The sequence below is a fragment of the Arachis ipaensis genome, chromosome B04, assembly GCF_000816755.2.
Source record: "Arachis ipaensis cultivar K30076 chromosome B04, Araip1.1, whole genome shotgun sequence".
In the NCBI taxonomy this organism is placed as follows: Eukaryota; Viridiplantae; Streptophyta; class Magnoliopsida; order Fabales; family Fabaceae; genus Arachis; species Arachis ipaensis.
Genome location: NC_029788.2, coordinates 38,267,413 through 38,280,469, shown reverse-complemented (window position 1 = coordinate 38,280,469; position 13,057 = coordinate 38,267,413).

The following is a 13,057-nucleotide window of genomic DNA, read 5'->3' as shown; positions in this document are numbered from 1 at the left end:
GTCATCTTGTAAATCTCAGTCAGGCGGATATAAAACAGTAATGGGTTTTCGAAAATAAATAATAGAATAGGGATAGAGGTACTTATGTAAATCACTTGTAGGAATTTCAGATAAGCGAATGGAGATGCTTTTTGTTCCTCTGAACCTCTGCTTTCCTGCTATCTTCATCCAATCAGTCTTACTCCTTTCCATGGCTGGCTTTATGTGATACATCACCATTGTCAATGGCTACTTTCGGTCTTCTCTCGGGAAAATGATCCAAATGCCCTGTCACGGCACGGCTAATCGTCTGGAGGCATCACCCTTGTCAATGGCTTCATCTTATCCTCTCAGTGAAAATAATCAACGCACCCTGTCACGGCACGGCTATTCATCTGTCGGTTCTCGATCATGCTGGAATAGGATTTACTATCCTTTTGCGTCTGTCACTAACGCCCCGCAATCGCGAGTTTGGAGCTCATCACATTCATTCATTCATTGAATCCTACTCGGAATACCATAGATAAGGTTTAGACCTTCCGGATTCTCTTGAATGCCGCCATCATTCTAGCTTACACCATGAAGATCCTGGTTAGGAGATCTAAGAGATACTCATTCAGTCTAAGGTAGAACGGAAGTGGTTGTCAGGCACGCGTTCATAGGGAATGATGATGATTGTCACGTTCATCACATTCAGATTGAAGTACGAATGAATATCTTAGAAGCGAAACAAGATGAATTGAATAGAAAACAGTAGTACTTTACATAAATCTTTGAGGAACAGCAGAGCTCCACACCTTAATCTATGGAGTGTAGAAATTCTACTGTTAAAAATACATAAGTGAAAGTCCAGGCATGGCCGAGAGGCCAGCCCTCAAACGTGATCTAAGATAGCATACAACTGATCAAAGATACCTAATACAATAGTAAAAGGTCCTACTTATAATAAACTAGCTACTTGGGTTTACAGAAGTAAGTAATTGATGCATAAATCCACTTCCGGGGCCCACTTGGTGTGTGCTTGAGCTGAGCTTGAGTGTTGCACGTGTAGAGGTCCTTCTTGGAGTTGAACGCCAGTTTTTGTGCCAGTTTGGGCGTTCAACTCTGGTTTTGGATCCTTTTCTGGCGCTGGACGCCAGATTTGGGCAAAGAGCTGGCGTTGAACGCCAGTTTACATCATCTATTCTTGGCCAAAGTATGGACTATTATATATTTCTGGAAAGCCCTGGATGTCTACTTTCCAACGCAATTAGAAGTGTACCATTTCGAGTTCTTTAGCTCCAGAAAATCCACTTTGAGTGCAGGGAGGTCAGAATCCAACAGCATCAGCAGTCCTTCTTCAACCTCTGAATCTGATTTTTGCTCAAGTCCCTCAATTTCAGCCAGAAAATACCTGAAATCACAGAAAAACACACAAACTCATAGTAAAGTCCAGAAATATGAATTTAACATAAAAACTAATGAAAATATCCCTAAAAGTAACTAGATCCTACTAAAAACATACTAAAAATAATGCCAAAAAGCGTATAAATTATCCGCTCATCAGTACTACAACTAGAAAATTATGTAATATTCGTTTTCATTCTCATGGGGACATTAGAAAATTATTTCTATATTATAGACCTTAATAATTTGTCAAAATTTAAATTAACATCATGAAAAAGTAACTAACTCTTAATCAGCATCAAATCCCAAATAGTTGATGATGTCTTTATATATAAAAACCAATTAAAATAGCAAAATAAACTTTATAAAATTGAGACAACAAATGCATTATATAGATTATAAAAAATATAGAATGAACCTCTATAATTTAAAGGAATTCAGGCCATCAGATGTGCAATATATACTTAGAAAAAGGATATTAATAACTTATATGATTTATGAGGATAAACTATTCTCAACAGGCATCCATATGGTTTCCATAATATGGGTTTATATCTTGCCTTTAAAACTCTACGTTAATCATAAAACTTTTAAACATCTTTTAAATATATAAACAAAATAGTAATGTCAATTATAATTTGACTCAGACCAAAAGTGAAATTTCATTTGATTACCTAAATTTGCTTATTAAGGAGTATCATACTAGTTCTCACCGAACAATTTTTTTTCTACCAACAGCTATTACCAATACTTAATAATGAGTTAGTGGTATCAATTAAAATTACCTAAGCCGTCAGATGATAGAAATTGGTCACTTGAAGCAAAAAACCCCACAAATACCAAGAAAATTCCATCATATTATCTACCCAATTACCCCACATGTAATACTAACAAAAAAAGTTCTTGAACATTGGTTGTTGACGTCAATCATCAACACTGGCTTAACATGGAGAAGATACAAAAGATGGAAAAAGCAAATGCTTCAATAGCTAGAAGAGAAAGGAGAGCTATTACCGAAGAGAAGAGGAAGAAGGCAAGGATATCAAACGAAGTTCACACTGGTCTTCAAAAGGAGTGTAGAAATCCTCTTCAAATAATGAACTTTAACTCAGACACATCCTCTTCAGGTATCATATTTGTGCATAAGCATATGGTTTATTAATATCATTTGCTTTAAAATATACTATAACAAAACTCAAATTATAGAAGAATGAATAATATATGCAAAATGTTGTTTATTGGTTTAAAAATCGTAAAATTTAGGTTCATTACATGGCCAGCTAGCAAAGTACATATTTGTTACAGCCCGACCTAGTCATGACTGGCACTTAGAAAAGTCATTCCCAGCAAGCCTCAGAAATATATTTCACAGAAATAGAATCAAATACACCTTCCTAAATACTATCAGCACATACTCAAATATTAGATTTTAACTCAAATTCAACATAGGTACAAAAAATTCTAGTTTAAGATATACAATAAAATATAATCTAATAGTTTTATATAACTTCCAAGTTAGTAGAACTATATAGGTAAATATTTACAAAATGAACTATCTCAAATCACTATAGTCAAATCTTCCTGTGATGTATGGAGTACTTAACAAATCTAAAGATTTATCAAGATATATACACAATACATCATGCTTTTGAACAATAGAATCCTACCAATTCAAGAGAAAAATAGAGTGAAACTGATGGAACAAAGTTAGAATCAAAGCTCTTATCTAAAACAACAAAGTGAGTTTCACAACTCAGTGGTAAACAAAGCATCCATAGCCCAGACGAGACACTTGTATAAATATAATGCGATTGGCTAAAGTAAATCTATTATAGTAATAGTGAATAAAATATATTCAAACACATAAGCAAATCCACTATAATAATAGGGTTAGAAACATATTTCCATGCACAGATGATTAATCTTAGATATTAAACATTCAAGCTTTCAATAATCATTTATGCAAAAATAAGTGGAAAGTTATCTAATTCAAAAAAAAAATTCTCAGAACAACAGACAAAAAATCACACTTAGGTGACTTTTTCTTTGTGTGAATTCTAAAACAGATATGTTCCACAGTTTTTATGGACATGAAACAGACATGTTCCACTGGTTTTGTGGACATAAAACGACAGGTATCATTTTATTTCATATGACCCTGAAAATGTAATTTTATTCGATCAAGGTGTACCAAAATTTGCGCCTACTGCCGCTAACTGCAGTTTCTATCTTAAAACCCTCCAAAACCTCTCTTATACATACAAAATATAATTAGGCTAAGGGTTGCCAATCAATTCAAAAGTGCAGCATCAATCAAGTACTTATGTATATATATATATATATCTTGACCAAATTTAAACTAGAATTTCATCCAAAATGCAATTACAACATAAAGTATTTACTTGTAACTATTATAATATTGTTCTAATCATTAATTATTCAAGTAATTAGTTTTCAAATAACTTTTTATAATCATAAGAATTATATGAAATTTAAATCTCACTACAGATACATAGTTTACTCACAATTTGGTCCCAAGGGACCGAATAGATCGAATCCGGAGTGCCAAATCAAAGGTTGAAATTCTTTAGTTATTGTTGGGGTTTTAAGGCAACAACACAAAACAAAGAAAACAAGGATCAGGATAGAAAGCGACGCTAGTAGCACGGTAGTGTTGGATATTAATGGCTCAACCAGCGGTGTTCAGTTCGGCGGCGAGCTCCAGCTTCGGGAAACAATGGAGACTAGAGCGTGACAGTGACGGAGCAAAGCAGGAGCAACTCCAACGAGCCCCACCCTTCAAACCCAACGGCAACACAGTTCCAGTTGGTACCACCGGCAGCCTCCTTCAACGGCGACGACAGCAAAGGCGTCAACAGTGGTGGCCGTCGCTTACTCCTCCTCAAGCTCCGGTGAGACTAGGCATCGAGCTCACTCCTTCTCTCTCCCTTCATAACTTCTCTCTCTATCTCTCCCCCTTTCTATGCTGATGGCAATGACAACACTCAACTCGCCGGTGCCATCCCCACTTCCTCCTCTCTTTTTTTTTTTCTTTTTCCTTCTTTCTCTTCCTCTGTTCTCCATCTCATTCTCTTCTCTTTTCATTTTTTTGTTCTCAGTGTGTGGGTGAGAAAGAAAGATGTTTGTGCGTGTATGGATAGGGTTAACAGAAGGAAGTAAAATATCATGGAATGGGTTTCACTATTTCTTACTTATTTATTTATTTATTTATTTATTTATTGTTATCATAATTATTTTTATTTATTACAATATTGTGTTCGGGTATGTCAAACTTTCTAAGAGGATAATATAGTTTTTATATTTTTTTTCAAGAGAAATACATACATATTTAAACAAAAGGAAATTTGATGTGTATAGTTTGTATGATAATATTAGGACACTAACAAACAAGATAATGGGACCGACAATATCTCGAGATAGTGAACTAAATCATATGATGGGAACTCCTTTGTCAACTAATAACTAATACTCTTACTAAATAATAACTTTATATTTTGGCACCATGAAAATTGCTAATACATTTAAGCCATACATGTTCGATTCAATCAGGTTCTATACAACCATATAAAAAGTACCTTGTAAGAAAGGAGAGCAATATTTATTGGAAAAATAGTGACACAAGCATACAAACATCTATAAGGTTAGGAAGCACAGTCAACAACGAATCCAATTTGGGTTTTGCTATAGAAAGAAATTTAGCAAGAAAGACACCTGACTCGAGAGGTATTTTGTATTAACAAAAATAATATTCATTTTGTTTTGATAAATCTACTTCTATGATACAAAGGCCATCATTAACTCATGGTTGTTGTAGTTACAATAATTTATATCTTGACAATATTTTTCATACATTATAACTGAAAATACAATTACTGTACATTATCATTAAGCAAAGTAGTTAATAGTTCAAATCTACACAAATGATGCCAAGAATGCCAGATGAGAGAGAGCTTTAAAACTAGCTGGAAAAAGGGAAATCATTCATAAAAAATCTGCAGGAGGTATTCCACTATTGTTGTTATCAAAGCTCAATATACAAGTGTATTTGCAAATAAGAGGGCGTTAATAAATATCTGTATTTTTAGGCAGGAGAAGTTCTAGCACTATTGAACTAGACTTGAGCTCAATAACAAGTACACAAGAAGTTAGTCTCGATTAAAGTACAAATCCAAACATAGGGAAAATGAACAGGTAATTGAATTTTTTTATATATATATTTAGTAGTTTTATATTTTATAAATATGGTCCTTGGTTGACATGTACTTAGTCTATAATCTGAATAATATACTATATTTATATTGACCCAATAGAGCAAAAAAGGTTTATTAGGGGACCAATGACATTGCCACCAGTTGTAGGATCTAACACACGAACAGTACAAGTTGGAAAAGGTATTACATGTCTTTATCATCATTCATAAACAATAAATCAGTAGTGAGAACATAATATTTATAAGCCAAACATAAGTAATAAGAGAATTTTCCACCATGAGTAAAATTAAAATTTTTGTTATGATTATATCTCACTTTGTATAGCATTTGCTAAACAAATACAAGTATTATAAGGCTGTTCAAAAATAAGTCCAAAACAACACATTGCAATGCAAGCACAGGTTCAATGACTTTGGCTATTTAAGTAGAAAATAGTGAATTTTGTCTTGAATACCATGTAATATGTTAATTATTTGTTTATAGGTCCTGAATACTTGTGATGCACTCTTTTGGTATGATGAACGCACAAACAAGCACTATAAAGCAACTGAACCTAAATACACAAATTGTTGCAAAGGAGGCCAAGTTCAAATACCCCATTTACAAGATGCTCCAAAGGAACTATACAATTTGTTGTATGAAGATAGTCCTAAAAGCAGGTACTTTCGTGAAAACATTAGAGCTTATAATAGCATATTCTAGTTCACTTCAATGGGTGCAAAGTGTAAATCTCAAATAATTAGTAAATAACTAACTAATAAATTAATTATTATTTAAAGAAATTAGAAAATTAAACTTAACAGTTTAGAAGAGTAGAAATAATTAAAATATGAATTTTAACACTAATTTTAAAAGTTTTTGGCCCCAAAACGAGCTAACAGACTAAACCGGTTGAACCGGCTCCAAGTGGATCCAAGTGCACTTACATCACCTCATATATAATCTTAGCATCAGCAACCCTTTCCCTTATTCAAAGTGAAACAAATCCCCCAAAATCACTTCCAACTTCAATCTTTTGTAACTTTCAATTCAAAGCTTCGATTGACGAGCCGTTTGCGGCCATGCATTTCTCTCAGAATCCTCTATAAAACTCACTGAACAATTTGGTAAGAAATTTGATATTTTGTGCCCAGTTCTCCATTTCCCCCCTTTTCCATGAATTTGGATTTTGATATTGAGAGATTTTGTGATTTTGATAGTTTAGGAGTACTCTAGCGATGGATAATTATTGGGTTTTCCCCAAATCATCTGTGGGCAAGGTGAGAAACTCATATCCCTTGTGAATACTTTGATTTTGTGAAGTTTAGGTATTGAATTGTGGCTATGTATGGAGTTGTATGTATTAGATAGAATTTATGTTGAATTGGAGATTGAATTGATGAAATTGGATGCTTGGGAGTGAACCTTGAAAGTTGAATTTTCATTTGGAGAGGAATTGGAGCTTTGGAGCTTGAGGAATGGTGGATATTTGAGGTGTTTCAGGCTTCGGGGGGAATTGGCCAAGGTATGGTTTTGGTTTCTGGTAGTTAATGTTTAATGTCACATGAAAACTTAGACAACTAGTTGACCGTAGGATAAGTTAAACTATTTGAACAAATTAAGGATTAGTAATCTTGATGAAAATGTTGAATTTGTTTATGAGAATGTGTTGCTTGTTGATTAATGATGAGGAATTTATAATGATTATGAGTTATGATAATGATATATTGATGAATTATGAATAATGTTGTTTTGATTATGAATTATTTGGGTTGGAATTGATGAAGTTGGATATTGGTGTACTGTGGAAGGGATGGAGAGGATATGGATATGGTTTGAGCATAATTAATGTTGTTTTGGGGTATGAAACTTTGATTTGAAATTGAGGATTTGGAAGGAATAAAGGTTTTGTATTTTTTGGTAAAAGTTGATTTTGACCAACTTCGGCGGGTCATAACTTGGTTTCCGGACTCCTAAATTTTGTAAAACTTGTTTAGAATGAAAATTGGATCTGTGATGTTGTTCGAAGAATGGAGGAAAAATCTTTTAAAACAAAAAAAGTTATGCGCGATTGAAGTTTAGTGTACAAATTTGGTTTCTGTAAACTTAACAGCTTTTGAGGAAAGAAGGGTGGTTGCGTACGCGAACATGCACACAACGCAGGATTTGGGCTCTGCCCAGGCGTTCTGCGTACACAGACATGCTCTTACGTACGTGGACCTGCAAATTTGGATGCTTGCGTACGCGAGCAGTATACACGATTTGGCCAAATATGATATCTTTGGATGTCTGACCAAACTTCTAGCTTTCCAAACCTCTTTTACACTTGTTTAAGGTCCGATAGCTAGGTTTTAGGGTACGGAATAGGGGTAAGGATGTTAATGGAGTTAGTTTTGGTATCAAAGGAGATTTGAGAAGTGGATGATTGGTTCGATGAGGTATTGAAAGTGATGAATGAGATATGATGAGAATGATGGTGATATTAAGAGATGATGATGATTGAGTTTGATTGAGATGATGATGACCGAGTTTAAAAACGAATTTGAGAATGAATGAGACATAATTAATGGCAATGATGTGATTGATGAGTTGGAGGTAGGAAAGGCGGTAGGGTGCTAATCCCTCAATTTATTCCCCCGTATTTGTTGTGATTATGATGAGTTGGATGTGGGAAAGACGGTAGGGCGTTAATGCCTTGATCTATTCCCCCACATTCTTTGTGATTGGATTTTGTGTGATGTGAGGAAGATGGTAGGGCACTAATCCCCCGATGTTTTCCCTCACATTCTTTCTCTCTTCTGTCTGCAAGGTGGTAGGGCACTAATTCCCTAATTTTATGCCTCCTGGAGATGCACAGTCGAGAGACGATATCCGAGTTAGCTACCGGATGTGTCAGGTTCTGGAAGTATAACCGACACGTGAGCTCATGGCCAGTAGGAAAGACATTCATCATATGTATTTGTATATTTTATCTGAGTGTGTATTATTTTGGTTTGTTTAACTGTTTTATCTCTTCTTATCTGCTACTTGTTCTACTTGCTGTAACTGCTATCTATACTTGTGTTTTCTTTACTTGTCTTATATCTCTTTGCAACTGAGAGATCCCTCATGCTGGTGGAGGTGACGCTGAGGGTAGTTCCACCAGTAATCCAAAGGGTTGGGGAAGATAGAAAGTGAACTATTGGGTTGACAGGAGGTGAATAGTTAGACTAAAATTAGGATCCCTGGATAGATTACCGAAACCTTATGGTTTAGTATAATCTTTAAGTTTAAATCTAAGTGTCGAAGTTCTAGGATCGCCTCTGACTTTTCCGGGACTTTTTATATTAACTATGTGGGCACCTTTACCATGCTGAGAATTCCTAGTTCTCATCCATACATATATCGTTGTTTTCAGATGCAGGATGCGAGGCACCATGCTGACCATTCTGGAGACTCAGTGGGAACAAAGAACTCTTGGGACTTAGTGTTGTATTTTTATTTATGTATATGTGTGTGTGTGTGTGTGTGTGTGTGTGTGTGTGTGTGTGTGTTCCCGGGACCTTTTATATTAACTATGCAGGCACCTTTATCTCTTGGAAGCGAAGAACTATTTGGGACATAGTGTTGTATTTGGTTTATGTACATATATGTAAATAGAATTCTCCACCTGTATATATTATATTTTGTCCCTCTTAGAGGCTAACTTGGAGAAACGGGTGTCTATTTTGAAGTTTGAGTTAGACTTTTGGGTTATACGTGTATGTGTGTATACTCCGGCTGGCCTTAACTTCGTAGGTCGAGCCTGAAACTTGCTAGTTATATCTTTGGGACTCTGATCTTTTATATATATATATTACCTTTTCCGTTTGATCTTATCTACCTTTCTGCTTACCTTTCGTGTGTGATGCAGTTTTTGTTTCGTTTTTTATTAACTTCCCTTTCAAGGCTCCTAGTTACAATTACCTTCAATTTTATTATATACATATTTTTACTTTTAGAGATTGTAGCACCTCACCACCTCTGATTTATGTCCTAGGCATAAAGTTCTGTGTGGTAGGGTGTTACACAAAGATAGACCGAAGCATCAATCGCAGCAAAGGACCGACTACCTTCATTCTTTGTGGAGAGAATTATCACTTGATGGGTAGCCTCATACCACCAGAAGGCAATGTCGCCAATTTTGCTCAGCTATATATGTATGATACACAGAATGAAATCCAGAATCGTATGAACTTTTTCAGGTTTGTAGCAAGTACTCAAATTTAACGACAAATTCATGTTAGGATTCTATAGACTAAGTCCCCAAAGTGGTCCCTGAGATTGACTACGTGTACCAAAATCATCCCTGAGATTCCAATTGCACCAATTACATCCCTGAGATTGGAAAAATTGGAATCTCAGGGACTATTTTGGTGCACGGCATCAATCTCAGGGACCACTTTGGGAATTTACTCAGATTCTATAATAGGGGGTATAGAGACTTTCTATTTAGAGAATGTTAAATATCTTATGTACATTGTTGTTAGTGTATAGCAAAGCAGAAAACCAGTTAATTCATGAAGATATTGTAAAAGGATTTAAAGAATATGCTAGACGAACACAACGTCCTGGTAATGTCCTTTCGTATGGTTAGGGAGTCAATGAGAGTTGACTCACGTAATTCTGTTAAAAGGGGTAAGGATGGTAGACGCTATAATCTTCCGTCAACAAATGAGATTGCTGCATTAATAGTGGGTGAATTTGATATTGATAAGAATGACAGAGACATTGTCGTAGAGACACAGAGTGGAAGATTACAACGGAGTAATCAACTTTATCCAGCTTATCTTATATTAGAATACCCTCTTTTATTTCTTTATGGTGAGGATGGTTTCAAGGAAGATATTTCTCTCAACAAACCTATATCTAATGATGGAAAAGAAAAAATTGTATTATTTTTTCTTGACAAAATATCATTACAAAACTATCTCTATGTAAAATTGTATTATTTTACATGGAAGCAATATCCCTCGAAAATCTTTTACACTATCAGTTGTTCGAACATATGAGATTTCATAAATTGGATGAAGCTAGATAGGAACATAGAAGCATATAAAAAATTTAGAAGTAGAACGTTTTATTAACAATAAAGAACATGTCATGGTGAGATTTCATAGTGACTCCACATTTTATTAACAATAAAGAACATTCCAGCACATATTTAATCAAAGTAGCCCTAAACTAACATATAATTAAATGAACAATAAACTATATTAAAGCACACTTACGTAGAAGGAGTAAAACACAACAGTAAACATAGAAGGGTTTATGGGTGAGGTTCCAAATCCTTGAAGCAGCTTCCCAACATTGAATATATTTCAATAATTTAATTTCCCTTTTCTAATTCCCAAACATCATGCCATGCTCCCAAATACTGTTAAACAAAACATATCTTATTGAAACTACCATGTGTTTGGATTAATCAGTTGATATTTCTTACGATTCATTTTTCGGTGATGCGTAAAAATTCTCCTTGGCTGAATATAGTATGTTTTTGAAACTTTAGAAGGAGGGTCACATATCACAGAGGTGATACAATAAGTTTTGTAAAATATTATTTTATTTGATTGGCTTTCACATTGTCCATACAGGGATGAAGTAGGTGAGAATTTGATAGAGTTTATTTTTCCACATACAAAATTAAATGCTATTTATTGAAATCTTATCACTTCAGATGGAAGTGTACAGCTCTATATCCATCAGTAGTTTTATATGGGCTTTAACATTTTAAAAAAATAAATAATATTAAATTGCAAATATCAAAATTTGTTTTATTTTTGGGTTGCTTGGGGGTTGAAAATCTACTAAATCCAACTTATGTTATGTAATATATCAAACCAAGTTGACTAATACTAAACAACAAGTGTAATAACCCATGTCATGCACGTGATAAGATTGAAATTATAATTTTAAGTTGTTTTGTTAAAATTAATTTAAATTATAATAATTTGATTAATAAAATTATAACATGTTATGCATTGTTCTTTTTTCTTAATTTAGTATTAAGTGTATCAACTCTAAAATAATTATTAATTGATTTTAGTAATTTATTTTTTTCAATAAATCAGACATATATACTCAATGTGACCATAAATAACCTTGTAATACTTTTCACCAACAAATTTTTATATATTGTTTTACCGTGAACTAAGAACATATCAAAATCAGCTTAAAATGAACAACAAATTATTAGAGAATTCTAATGCACAAAGTTCTCTAATAAATAATAAATAATTTAAAACCACTAATATTTATTTAATACACCATATGCTAATACTAAGAGTATTTTCTAATTAAAAAAAGGTATATTCGTAAAAATAGATATAATATGATTACAAATATAATATAGACAAATACGTTAAATAAAAAGTTAAACCAATATGTTTACCAATGCCTTTATTAAATTTTACAAATTGGAGAATAAGTATATATTCGGTTGTTTGGTGATCACATGGATAATTGAATAATTGAGTTATAAATTGATCTCATAGTGTGCACATTTTTTTCTCTTTTCTAAATAAAAGCAAGTATTAAGTGAAATAAGTAGTAATATATGATGAAAAAGATAAAATATTTTGCATATGTATAGATAATTGTTACAAAACAAAATCTTATTGTGAAATATTAAAATTTTACATATACTCCAAATCATGAAGATCAACCACAATGTAATGGTCACTTCTTCCTATTTTTGATCATGATATAAGCTTTTCTTTTCCGATCAAGAGTCCAATAACATCTAATTGAAAAAAAAATTGAATTAAAGGTATTAAATTAAGGACAAATAAATGAATAACATAATAAATTACTTATAAATTAAAGAAATTTTACCAATTTATTTTATATTAAATGATAAAATTAGTAATATATTAATAAAATAATATACCTTTAAAATAGAGTTTACTGCCCCTTCGTTGGACGATTACATCCATGTAATTAGAACTCGAATAAGTGAATACAACTCAAGGTGGTATTTGATAGATATGGTGCATTGTAAACGATTGCGGTAAAAGGCAATCGCACTGGAACATTAGACGAAAAGAATAAGTTAGAATAAGAACAAACATGAAATTATCAAAAGAATAATCACTACAAGAAAATAGAGTTATTTTAACACTTTATTTTTTAACACCATAATTAAATATCAAAATTAATATATATTTTTGACAAATATCATAAATGTCAAATTTTCTATGTTTTCTTGATGAATAATTTGACCGTAGAAAATTACTCATCAATTTTGACACTCATTTGTTTTCAATTCACTCCACTATTTTTCTTCTTCTTTGGCTCTGTTAATTTTGACATCACACTGCTCTCAGTTTAGGATTATACTACTCATTCTTTATCTTCAAAATCTCAAGTTATTCTTTAATTTCAAGATCTCATCTCATTCTTTGTTAAAATTTTTTGTTGAGAATATTTTATAGTCAATAAGTGTCAAAATAAATAGTATTTTT